The sequence below is a fragment of the Triticum urartu genome, chromosome 6 (genome assembly GCF_003073215.2).
Source record: "Triticum urartu cultivar G1812 chromosome 6, Tu2.1, whole genome shotgun sequence".
Classification (NCBI taxonomy): Eukaryota; Viridiplantae; Streptophyta; class Magnoliopsida; order Poales; family Poaceae; genus Triticum; species Triticum urartu.
This window is the reverse complement of record NC_053027.1, coordinates 319606583-319619840: the sequence shown is the minus strand read 5'-3', so window position 1 is coordinate 319619840 and position 13258 is coordinate 319606583.

The following is a 13258-nucleotide window of genomic DNA, read 5'->3' as shown; positions in this document are numbered from 1 at the left end:
TTAACATCATCTATTCGAATAGCCGCGTCTGCGGTAAAGGACCTCTGGGTTGCCTGTATAGTTCATAGACAAGTGAAAGTGGATAGTCTAAAATGCGCAAGATAAGCGTGAGTGCTATGGATGGCATTCTCGTAGGGAGACAGGAGAGGATCCATAGTGGTGTATTGATTGGTGAATATGTGGACTCGTGTGCGCCACCTCAAAAGAGTTACTTGCAGTCGTAGTTCAGGATAGTCACCGAGTCAAAGCTGGCTTGCTGGAGTTAAACCCCACCATCCCTTTGTTGATGCCGATGCATATGTAGATAGTTCGGATGTAAGTCTTGCTGGGTACATTTGTACTCATGTTTGCTTAATTTATGCTTTTGCAAAGAGACTTTAGTCTCGCTAGTAGTTCCGTGTGGACTTCGACGTTTAGCTTGTTACCTCAGCTACGATCTTGTGCCCTCGGCAGGGTCTTGTAGTTAGTCAGGCTTCTCAGCCTTTTCCATTTGTAGTTGTTTGTACTCAGACAAGATAAGCTTCCGCATGTGCTATTGCTTGTATTACTTGAATGTTGGGTCATGAGACCGATATTTGTAATATCTGATTCTTCGGAGTCTTATGAATAAATACTTTGGGTCGTAGAGTTTTGTTGTGATGCCATGTTGTATTTACACATATCGAGCATATTGTGTGTATGATTGAAATGCTTGGTATGTGTGGGATCTGACAACCTAGTTGTTTATCCTTGGTAGCCTCTCTTACCAGGAAATGTCTCCTAGTGCTGCCACTGCGCCATGGTAGCTTGCTACTGCTCCGGAACACTTAGGCTGGCCGGCATGTGTCCTTCTTCATTCATGTGTCTGTCCCTTTGGGGAAATGTCACGTGGTGTCTACCGGAGTCCTGTTAGCCCAGCTGCTACAGCCCAGATTCACCCGCTGATGACCGACACGTTCGTTGCTAGGTCATGCATGCGTGTCCCTATAAGTTAGTGCCACTTTGGGTTTACGACTAGTCATGTCGGCCTGGGTTCTTTGTCATATGGATGCTAGCGACACTATCATATACATGAGCCAAAAGGCGCAAACGGTCCCGGGCTAGGTAAGGTGGCACCCGTGGGAATACCGTGCATGAGGCCGCAAAGTGATATGATGTGTTACATGCTAGGTCTGTGTGATTTAGGATCGGGGTCCTGACATGTATTTGAATACACCTCGTCCGTTTGGCTGATCCAGCAACATTCAGGTTTCTTGATTGATGTGTTGTACTATTGATTTGTGCAGTGCAAGGGAGGGCACATGGCCTGTGCGGACTGTCGTGGCGAGCATCCCGGGAAATAGAGGCAGTGCCAGAAGTGTGAGCACGGCGGCGGCTTCGACATGCGGAACATTGCGATGGATGTCGTCCTCTCCTAGGTTAGGGTGGAGTGTCTGCACAAAGTCTGTGGGCTCTACGTCACTTACCAAAAGCTCGCCGATCACCAGAGCGTGTGTCTGCTCGCGCTCTACAAATGCCCCGTGCCCGTCTGCACCTATGAAGGCCCGCCATCGGTGCTCCCCCACCACATCAGCGATGTGCATCCCATGCTCATGCAGAGGATCCAGTACGGCAAGGTGCTCCAGCTGCAAGTGTCGGATTTCGGGTTCCAGCAAAACCCTTGAGGTTCGAACACTGGGGTGCGCACGAAGATCTCTCCCCCTCTAGCTCTCGCCCTCGCCACAATCTCAAGTCTTAGCGTGTCGAACTCACAGAACAAAGGGACACAAGATTTATACTGGTTTGGGCCACCGTTGCGGTGTAATACCCTAATCCAGTGTGGTGTGGTGGATTGCCTCGTGGGCTGAGGATGAACAGTTACAAGGGGGAGAACGGCCTCCTAAGGAGAGGTGTTCTTGTGCTTGGCGAGCTTGTGTGGTGTCTGGTGTTCTAAATAATCCTCTCCCTTTGCTGAGGTGGTGGCTAGTCCTATTTATAGAGGCCCTGGTCCACTTCACAAATATTGAGGGGGAAGGGATACCACAACGGCCAGGTTTGAAGGGGGACAACTAGTACAAGTTATCCTGACAAAAGTATTCTTCGCCTGCCAAGGGCTGTGGTGGTGATGCCGTCTTGGGCTCCACGGTGACCTCCGGCCTGCCGTCCTACTGGTCTTGGTCTTGTTGCATCGATATGGAAACCTTTGCTTCATGCCTCGGGATTCCGCGCCTGAGCTTGCCTCTTTAGCACCAAAGAGGAAACGAGGGCACTGTGCGTGCTAGCACCCGCCTGGTGCCCGCCTGGCCTTGGTCGTCATGGCTTATGTCACGGGGACCTTGTGAGGTCTCCCTTGCCTTGACCTCTCCGATCCTCGCGAGCTAGCTTGGTGAGGCTGCCCCCGAGGAGGTCTTGCGTCATCCGCCTCGCGAGGCTTGGCCCCTCGCAAGGGTCTTGAGTGTTTGCTGATGAAGATGGGCCGCACAGGGCCGCTGGTGGAGCCATGCCATGGGCCACAGGTAGGCAAGTCGGGGACCCCCATTCCTAGAACACCGACAGTAGCCCCCGGTCCCAAGGCACACTCGGACTTGGCTTCAAGGCGAAGCCAAGGGGCAAGTGCGGAGCCCCGCGGGCCCTAATAGCCTGCAGCTTTGGCTGACGTGTGGCGACCAATGGGACATGGGCGGCCTCGCTTCCCCACGCAGCCTTGATATCCATCTAGCTAGGCGGACATCGTGATTTACACTGTTATCCCTCTTTGCTTGGCGACGCGCCCCTCCTAGTCTCCTGCCCTTCTGAATCAGTAACCTCCTCTTCCAATCTATCCCGAGCCCGGCAATCCTTGCTGCCATGGCACCCCGGTGAACGGAGAAGGGAAAGGAGAAGGCTCAGTCTTCAGCCGGGCCACCCTCGGCCATTGAACCCGCTGTGGGCCGGTCATTGGTGCTCAACAAGGAGGCCATGGTCAAGGTCCGCCCAGCGCTCGCCACCGCCTTCAACAAATGGGGGGAGACGGCGGCTTGGCCCGCGTCCCATGCCTCTGTCGATAGGACAGCCATTGAGGTCCAATTCTTCATTGATGCCCTGTGGGCTGGCCTGTTTCCTCCCTTCTCCGCCTTCTTCAACGTCGTGCTCTCCCACTATCAGATCCATATGTTGCACCTAGATCCCCAATCAGTCGCCCTTCTTGCTGTCTCCGCCTTTGTTTGTGAGGCCATGGTAGGCATTGCTCCTTCCGTGGTCCTACTACGCCATTTCTTCTCGCTGCACCTGACTAATCCTCGGCAAATCTCGGGATGCCTGAGCTTCCAGGCCGTGGCCGTGACGGCCGGCTTCAGAATCGACTTTGAGCTCCCACCGTCTGCGACTGGCTTTCGGACATGATGGGTGTACGTGGATGTTGGCGTGCTCGGCCCCCTGCTCTTCACGCCGTCGGCACCCGCCGTTCCCAGCTCCGGCCGGGGCCACGAGAAGCTCGCGGACTCCCGCCTCGTCTTCGTCTGGCTCCGGTTGAAGATGCTGAAGGATCTCGGCGTGACTGCGCCCAATGTGGTGAAGGAGTTCCTCTGACGACGCGCCGCCTCACTCCAACGTCATACCTAGCCGATGTGGGCCTTGTCCGGCGGCCAGGATGGCATGAAGCTTCAGGAAGCGGGGCTTCCACTCGAAGCACAACGAACGGTGCTCGAGGTCTTGACGGGCGACCCCTCGCCAGCCGACATGTCGTAGGAGGGGTGTCTCTTATACTGCTGCTCAAACAGGGTGGAGTTCACCGGGAAGATGCCTCCCTTTGATGAATGGGGGCCGTGCCCAGCTGGCCTTGAATGGCCCGCAAGAACCCGGTCTCCGTGACTCCCCTCCCGGTCGCTAGCACCGAGCTTGCCCCAAGAGTGGATGCAGGGGGACAAGCTCCGCTTGAGGCTGGAGGCGTGGGTGCTGAGGCATCGGCACCGCTCGAGGCTCCTGAGGTTCCATCCTTAGGAGCTTGTGACTCTTTCCTGGGGGCGATAGCTAAGGGGGTGACACAATCCGCTGCTCGTGAGGTTGAAGCTCCTGAGGTCTTGGTGGGCCACCATGAGGCGGTGCCCGGAGGATCTCCTCACCCCAGCACTCCTGAGGCCATCTCCTCGGGAGCCTCACCAACCGTGCCCCGCGCTGGTTGCCATGTCCAATGCTTCGGCCGGCTCCGTCTGGACTTCGACGCGCTCCGCAAGAGGAAAGGGTCTCCAAGCTATAGCAGTGGTGCCGTCCAGCTATTGAAGCATAGGAAGTATATCGCCATAGACGAGTGAGTACCTTATCTTTTTGATTTCTTGAGTGCTACTTCTCCTCCTGACTGTGGCTCCTCAGGTCCCTTCTGTTAGGGCCACGAAGTCTCCCGAGAAGCAACCTCCTCCTGCCTTGAATCCGTCACTGGCCTTGAGCGTCCCAAGTCGGTGTGCCGCGCCCGGCGCGAGGTCAGCCGGAGTGGCAAGCGCGCTAGCCTGGCACCTCGATCCCGCGCCTTTTCTGTCTCTCCTTCACGGCCTTGCCGGGGGCGCGGCAAGCATGCCAAGGGCTCCCCCTCTGGTTGTGGACGGCGGCTGGATGGCTTCGAAATTGGCTTCTAGTTTGAGCATTGGGCCCTCACCCGTCCAAGCCTCCGCCATGGCCCAGACGGTGATTGGGGAAATGCCAGCCCCCAGCCCCCTGCTGGGGGGAGCGAGCCACTTCGGGCCCCTTGAGCGACCCTTCTGTGGGTGATGGGCCTGGTCGCACACTCAAGCTTGCGCGCAAGCCGAGCGTCATCCGCCACGAGCTCTTTCAGGAGGCAATGGGCGCGATGAGCCGGCTCGATGGAGAACTCACCGATGTTGACACGTGCCTTGAAACCGAGGGCCTCCGGTTGGTAGAGGAGTGGCATCAACTGAAGGTAGCCATCAACTTCAGGCGCCTCCAGCATGACCATGCCAACACAGAGGCCGAGGAATCCCTGGAAACCTCGCGCGAGGCCAGCGCCCAAGCCTAGGAGGAAGCCAGGGAGGCCGACTGTCGCCGCGCGGTCTCCGAGGAGCGCAGGCGGGAGTTGCTGGTCTTGAACGCCTCTTTGGAGCAGCAGTTGGAGGCGTGCAGGGCTGCCCTAGCGTTGATGAAGGGGACACCTGCCGAGGAGGAAGAGATCCATAAGCACGACGAGACGCTGGCGCTAGAAGCCACGGAGCGTAGTCTTGAGCTTGAGAGGTTGGAGACGAGGGAGCGCCAAGTTGCCCAAGCAGAGGATGCCGCTAACGCGTGCAAGGCGAGGATCCAGGAGGAGGTCGACAGCAGGGTGGCGGAGGCTCGTGCAGACCTTGACAGCAGGTATGGCACGAAGCTGGAGCTTGTGGGAGCCAAAGCTGATGGCCGGAGCTCCATCTTGAGGTCGAAGTTGGCGGAGGCAGAGCAGTGGGAGAAAGCTGCCGCTGCCGCCCTGATCTCTGTGTTGGACGAACTAGCCTCTGCCCGCGCTGAACTGCTCCCACTCCAGCAGCGAGTCACCGTCGCCGAGTCCCTCGCATAGCAGAGCAGGGAGGAAGCACTCCGTCGGTGGACGCTGGAGCGCGTGCATGCCCCCATGCTCCAAGGGCTCAGGACCAAAGCTAACGCGGCACTAGGCACCAACTGCGACGAATATGCCCCTCATCCCCACTCAGACGATTATGCAAGGCATCTTCGCTTTTTCACTGATGTGGTGACATGCCTGGAGAACCGATCCGAGAGGGCTCGCGAGCTTGTTGAAGAGAGGAGTCGTGGCCTTCTCGGGCGCGCGTTCTCCCGTGTCTTCAGCCACCTCCAGAACATCAACCCCAACTTAGATTTTGACACCACCATTGCCCCTGTACCCGGGTCCATCCGGGGCGACCTGGTGCGCTGGGTGGACGAAAATGTGGATGCTCCAGTCAGGGCCTTCGCCTCCAAGGACGACGCAGTGGTAGTCGCGGCGGATGAAGGTGATGTGGTCGTCGATGGTGAAGGCGTCCCCGGCAATGATGGCGGTGATGCCAGCGACGGCGACAACGACGCCAGTGACGCGTCTGAGAGCTACCCGGAGGACGCAGTGATCGCATTTCCGATTGAGCCCGTGCTTCCTCATCGTTTACCCTTAGTTAGGGCCAGTTCCAAACCGGCTCGTGAGGTCGTGAGCTTCTGAGGGGCCTGTCGATCCGTCCGAGAGGGCCTCGCGAGAAGCAAGCGCCAACCATAGAAGGACGTGCGTGCCACGCGCGCGCCACACCCAGCCCCCGCTCGCAAGGGGTTCACGAGGGGGAGGCAGCAGGTGCGAGCTCTAAATCAGGGCAAGGAACCAAATCACAAGAAATCGCATGAAGATCAAAGAGACCCCCCGCGCATACCAATGAAAATTCAACTTCAAACTTAAATCCAAGGCCAGAAAACAGGGCTACAGAAAGGAGGTTAAAAGCAAATGGCCACGTCCGGAGCCTAGTCTAGTCTTCTGGTCTTCCACCAGCGCGGAGCATGGCACATCCACTATTACGTGGGCGGGAGCCCCCAAGGCCCGAGGGCGGCTCTCCGGAGACTCCGGGGCGTGTACAGCCCCACTCATTATTACGTGAGAGTGTCACGAACGGTGGACTTCACAGGCGCGAGCCTTGCTTCATATCGCCAGACGAGGGCCCCGCCTTGCGCCGCCATCGACCACCGTTGGGGCGTCCGGAAACCAGGACGATGCCAAGCGGCAAAGGGGATGCCAACGGCGCCCTCGGCGACCACGGGCCCTCTGACGTGGGGAAGGCTCGCCAGCGCCTCCCCAGCAGAGGACCTACCTCTGAGCGATGCCTTGCTCCGTGCGATGCGGAGAGGGGCCTTGCTCCCGGCTCCTCCCCCGTAGCCCCCAATGCACCTCCCCTGGCGAGATGGGGCTGCCGTGCTGGGGCTGTCGTCTACCTCTGTGACCTAATTCACTTGCAACCCATGGTTAGCTTAAGCCTGCTCCTAAGAGATTAGTGGTACCCTGTAGCTGCTGTCGCGGCGAGGTCAGTGAGGCCTTCGGGTGGCTCTTGGAAGGCCTGAACTTCCAGCATCTCCTCTTCCCAACCCGGCTCGAGGAACTAGCCGGGGTCATCTTCCGGCGTGTACTCTTGGTCCATCATGCAGGGCACATAGACCTCCAGAGTCGTCGCCTCGGAAACCTCGCTGAAGTGCCCCACACTCCACAACGCCTGGCCCGGCACTCCAGGGTAGTTGGGCGGCATCCTGCTGGAACCATGGAGGGTGATGCTTACGCGTGAGCCCATTGGGGGAGGCACATGTGTGGTTGGGTGTCCGGTGCCGACGAAACCTCCTGGTGTGCCTGGGGGCGCGCGGGTGCGACGAGGCCCACCGTGTGGTCCGACCACAGCCTGAGGTGTAAGCAAGGAGCAGAAAGGTGGCACACCCCTCGCTGCGGCGTCCAATAGCTCAGCCACACGCTCCAGCAAAGCATCTCGGCCACTCTCCATCAGTTGGCATCGCAGTAGCTCCCGCGCCACCGTGAGTGCGGCCCTCATATTTGCTTATTCCCGCCGGGTGTGTGGCGCCGTTGCCGCAGCGTAGCTGGAGGCTCTTGCAGCGGCCCACGCTTGCCGTGGAGTAAGGGTGGATTGTAACGCCCCGGATATAACTTTCCCAATTTGTACTCCAACTCTTGCCGTTTCCGGTGTTAAGTTATATTTATTTTTCTTGGGTTCGGGTCTTTGTCTCTGTGTGTTGTTGTCTTTGTCATGCATCTCATATCATGTCATCATGTGCATTGCATTTGCATACGTGTTCATCTCATGCATTCGAGCATTTTCCCCGTTGTCCGTTTTGCATCCCGGCGGTTCGTTCTCCTCCGGTGGTCATTTCTAGCTTTCTTTTGTGTGTGGGGATTAAACATTTCCGGATTGGACCGAGACTTGCCAAGCAGCCTTGGTTTACTACCTATAGACCGCCTGTCAAGTTTCGTATCATTTGGACTTCGTTTGATACTCCAACGGTTAACTGAGGGACCGAAAAGGCCTCGTGTGTGTTGCAGCCCAACACCCCTCCAATTTGGCCTAAAACCCACCAAACTCTACTCCATCACCTAGAGCGTTCGATCACGATCGCGTGGCCAAAAACCGCACCTCATTTGGACTCTCCTAGCTCCCCCTATGCCTATATATACACCCCCCTCCAAAAATTCGCGGTGCAATCAACCCCTAACCCTAGTCTCCCCTTCCTCCGCGCGCTGGACACGTCCGCCCGGCACCGGACACGTCCGCCGCCGCTCCCTCGCCCTCTCCCGAGCCGCCACATGGCAGCGCCACCTCCTCCCGCCGCCGGCCCGTCCCGGCCCGAAGCCGGCCCTCCGCCGCCTCCAGCGAGCCAGAGAGCGCCGCCCGCGCCCGCGTCATCCTCCCCGCGGCCGGTGGCCGAGCCCCACGACGCCGGCGCTGGAGCCCGCCGCTCCGCCGCCCGCGCCTCCTCTCGCCGCCCGGTGACGCCGCCGCCCTCGCCGGCCACCGCGGCGCCCTCGCCGCCCCGCCGACGCCACCTCCCCGGCCGGCCTCGCCTCCCCTCTTCTCCTCGCCGATGAACCACCTCGCCAGAGATCTCGGGCGCCTCAAGCTGCTACAGTGAGCCTCGGGAACCGTGCGGATCTGGATCTGGATAAATAAGTCGGTTGACTTTCTCCTCCGAACCCTAACTTTTATGCCTACTTTGACCAGTGATAACTTTGCATCCGTAGCTCCGATTTGGGCATATAGTATATCAAAATGTTCGCCTCGACGAGTACATCATTTCATTCCATTGCATCATTTTCATTTGAGTTCATATTGATGCCCGAAATGCTGTTAGAAGGAGGCCTCGTGAGTTAATTGTCAGATCTGCTAGTTCATCTTAGACTTTTGTCATTTTTTCCATGATTATTGTGTGCATGATATGCCTGTGAGTCCTTCATATGTTTTGTTAAGCATTTTGTTATCTTTCCATAGGTGCAACCCATGCATTTTTGTGATGTGTGCGGTGACTTGTGCAAGCTTGCAAAGTGAGGCACCCGGTAATCTGTTTTCAGGGACTTGGTAGTTTTCACTAAGTCTGGGATTATTTAGTTCATGATGCCATATGTTCTTGCTGTTTCCTAGTGATCCGTGCCTTTTTTTGAGGATGATCAGTAAATGAGTTTTGTTAATCTTGTTATGATCTATCCATCAATGTCTTTGTTTGCAATTATGGAGCACCCTAGCTTGAGTCAATCGAGCTCTACTTTTGCTTCATTGTGAATCTGGGCAGATCGTCAACTAGTTTGCGATTTTGCCGATGCTATTGTGGTTGATCCGTGCATGCTATGCCATTGTTCTTGCCATGTCTGGCTAGAATTTTGTGCCTTATTAATGGATGTATTCTTTACCTTGCCATGACTTGCACCTTAGTGAGTGCATCGAGCTAGTTTACATGCCTTCGTAAGTTATATTTCAGCATGTCTCAGTTTTCACCAAGTCTGAAAACTGATTGTGTTTTAGCTATGTTCGTGTGCCCGTTAGTATATTTTGTGAACCCTTTTGGCCCCAGGTCACTTTGGGTCTTTTGTTAAGCTTATTGAGTAGCTCCATGCCATGTTCTTACTTGTCTTAATCAGTTCATGTATCATGTTGTTTTTCTGCTCCGAAGAGGGCTTCGTGATCTGAAATTTCAAACAAGTGTTAATTTCACTAAGTCTGGAATCTGTTTTGCATTTGCGTTTTTGCCATGCTTGTTTGAACCTCATAATGGATGAATTGGCCGTGGCTCCGTGCTAGTCTTTTGTTAACCATCTTGTGTACATCCCTTCCATGCATTTTTTTCTCATGTTTGGGTGCTGTAGCATGTTCATCTCATTGCATTTAGATGCCTACTTGCTGTAAATCGCAGACCGGTGTCATTTTTGAATCGCTTGCCATTTCCAAACCGTAACTCCGATTCCGGCGTTCTTTATATCGTTTTCAAGCGATTTCATCTAATCTTTCCAGTGGCACCCTTGGAATTCCAAGTTGGGGCCAGGTTCATGCATTTCCTGTCATATCTTACATTTTGCATCCCGCATCGCATCCCGCATAGCATATCATCATTGCATCATATCGCTTGATCCTTGCACGTGGTTGATTGTGTCCTTGTTGCTTGTTTGTCTTGTTTGGGTAGATCCGGGAGACGAGTTCGCTACCGAGGAGCCCGTTGAGTTTGCTTGTGAGGATCCAGTCAACTCTGACAACTGTGCAGGCAAGATGATCATACCCTCGAAATCACTACTATCTTTGTTATGCTAGTTTGCTCGCTCTTTTGCTATTCCATTGCTACGATGCCTACCACTTGCTTGCAATCCTCCCAATTGCCATGTTGAACCTCTAACCCACCATGGTCCTAGCAAACCGTTGATTGGCTATGTTACCGCTTTGCTAAGCCCCTCTTATAGCGTTGCTAGTTGCAGGTGAAGACTGGAGACGTTCCTTGTTGGAACATTTATTTACTTGTTGGGATATCATTATATTGCTATGTTATCTTATTGCATCTATATACTTGGTGAAGGGTGGAAGGCTTGGCCTCTCGCCTAGTGTTTTGTTCCACTCTTGCCGCCCTAGTTCCCGTCATATCGGTGTTATGTTCCCGGATTTTGCGTTCCTTACGCGATTGGGTTATAATGGGAACCCCTCGATATTTCACCTTGATTAAAGCTTTTCCAGCAATGCCCAACATTGGTTTTACCATTCGCCACCTAGCCTTTTCCTTCCCTTGGGTTCTGCAGACTCAAGGGTCATCTTATTTTCCCCCCCCCCCCCGGGGCCAGTGCTCCTCTGAGTGTTGGTCCACCTGTCAGCTACCGGTGGCCACCAGGGGCAACTCTAGGCTGGCCTACCCGTACCTAGGACAATCTGAGTGTGCCCTGAGAAAGAGATATGTGCAGCTCCTATCGGGATTTGTCGGCACATTCGGGCGGTGTTGCTGGTCTTGTTTTAACCTGTCGAAGTGTCTTGAGTTACCGAGATACCGAGTCTGATCGGAACGTCTTGGGAGGAGGTCTATTCCTTAGTTGACCGTGAGAGCTTGTCATGGGCTAAGTTGGGACTCCCCTGCAGGAATTGAACTTTCGAAAGCCGTGCCCGCGGTTATGGGCAGATGGGAATTTGTTAATGTCCGGTTGTAGATAACTTGAACCTTAATTAATTAAAATGAATCAACTGAGTGTGTAGCCGTGATGGCCTCTTCTCGGCGGAGTCCGGGAAGTGGACACGGTGTTGGAGTAATGTTTGCGCAGGTTGCTCTCTAGTTTCTCGCTCGCGCTTTGCCTCCTCTTCTCGCTCTCTTTTGCGTATAAGTTAGCCACCATATATGCTAGTCGCTTGCTGCAGCTCCACATATATTTGCCTATCCTTCCTATAAGCTTAAATAGTTTTGCTCGCGAGGGTGCGATATTGCTGAGTCCCTGTGGCTCACAGATTCCTACTTAACCAGATGCAGGTCCAGGTGATTCCGCTCCAGGTGACGATTATGAGCTCAAGTGGGAGTTCGACGAGGACTCTCAGCGTTACTACGTGTCGTTTCCTGATGAACAGTAGTGGTGCCCAGTTGGGGTTTGATTCGGGGCCTTGTCGCATGTTGGGTTCTTTTCTATTTTGGCGCCGTAGTCGGGCCATGAGTGTTTGAATGATGGATGTTACTTATGTACTTTGATGTGACGTGGCGAGTGTAAGCCAACTATGTATCTCCCCCTTTTATTATATATTACATGGGATGTTGTGATGATTGCCTAACTTGCGACATTGCTTTCAATGCGGTTATGTCTCTAAGTCGTCCTCGACACGTGGGAGCTATAGCCGCATCGAGGGCGTTACATGGATGATGTTTGACCATGCCGCCCACACCCCGCAGCGTTTGGTGGTGCGCGTGTCTCCTGGAGCACAGGGTTGGGGTCTTCTTGTGCGGACGACGCCGTCCGGGCTGGCTTAGCTGCCCAGTGGTCGGTGTCGATGCTCGGGTCACCGGAGTGTCGGCTGATCAACTGGTGGAACAGAGGCACCGGCGCACCCCTACCTGGCGCGCCAAATGTTGGATTTCGGGTTTCGGCAAAATCCTTGAGGTTCGAACACTAGGGTGCGCACAAAGAGCTCTACCCCTCTAGCTCTCGTCCTCACCAGAATCTCAAGTCTTAGCGCGTCGAACTCGCAGAACAAAGGGACACAGGATTTATACCGGTTCGGGCCACCATTGCGGTGTAATACCCTACTCCAGTGTGGTATGGTGGATTGCCTCGTGGGCTGAGGATGAAGAGTTACAAGGGGAAGAACGGCCTCCTGAGGAGAGGTGTTCTTGTGCTTGGCGAGCTTGTGTGGTGTCTCGTGGTCTGAATGATCCTCTCCCTTTGCTAAGGTGGTGGCTAGTCCTATTTATAAAGGCCCTGGTCGTCTTGCTAAACATTGAGTGGGAAGGGATCCCACAACGGCCAGGTTTGAAGGGAGACAGCTAGTACAAGTTATCCGGACAAAAGTAGTGTTCGCCTGCCAAAGGCTCTTGGGATCGACGGTGACCTCCATCCTGCCATCCTACTGGTCTTGGTCATGTTGCACCGATATGGAAACCTTTCCTTGATGCCTCAGGACTCCGCACCTGAGCTTGCCTCTTTAGCACCAAAGAGGAAACGAGGACACTGCGCGCGCTGGCGCCCGCCTGGTGCTTGCCTGGCCTTGGTCGTCATGGCTTATGTCACAGGGACCTCGCGAGTTCTCCCTTTCCTTGATCTCTCCGCCCCTTGCGAGCCAGCCTGGTGAGGCTGCCCCCGAGGAGGTCTTGCGTCGTCCGCCTTGTGAGGCTTGGCCCCTTGTGAGGGTCTTGATTGCTTGCTGATGAAGATGGGCCGCATAGGGGCGCTGGTGGAGCCACGCCGTGGGCCGCAGGCAGGCAAGTCTGGGGACCCCCGTTCCTAGAACGCTGACATTAAGTGCCGGTGTCAGAGCTGCGGCACTTGATGTTCGCGGAGGAGGATAGCCACACATTGTAATTAAAAGAAGCGTGTGCAATGGTAATAATGAGCGCGCACGGTTGATGGAACAAGACGTGTGCTGACATCGCCTATTGTAGTGCACCCTGTGGTGCAAATGCCACGTACGCGGTCGAGAACGGGTGCCCACATTACGCCATCCAGGATTAGTGCTGCACTTCAAAACTAGAACTGTCAATAAATTTTGAGCTTTCGTCGCGTCACATTCCAAATTATTGTACCATGCTACATTTCATTGCAAAGCTGTTCACACCGATCAAAACCTAAATGGTTTCCCACTTAGGAGCGTATTAG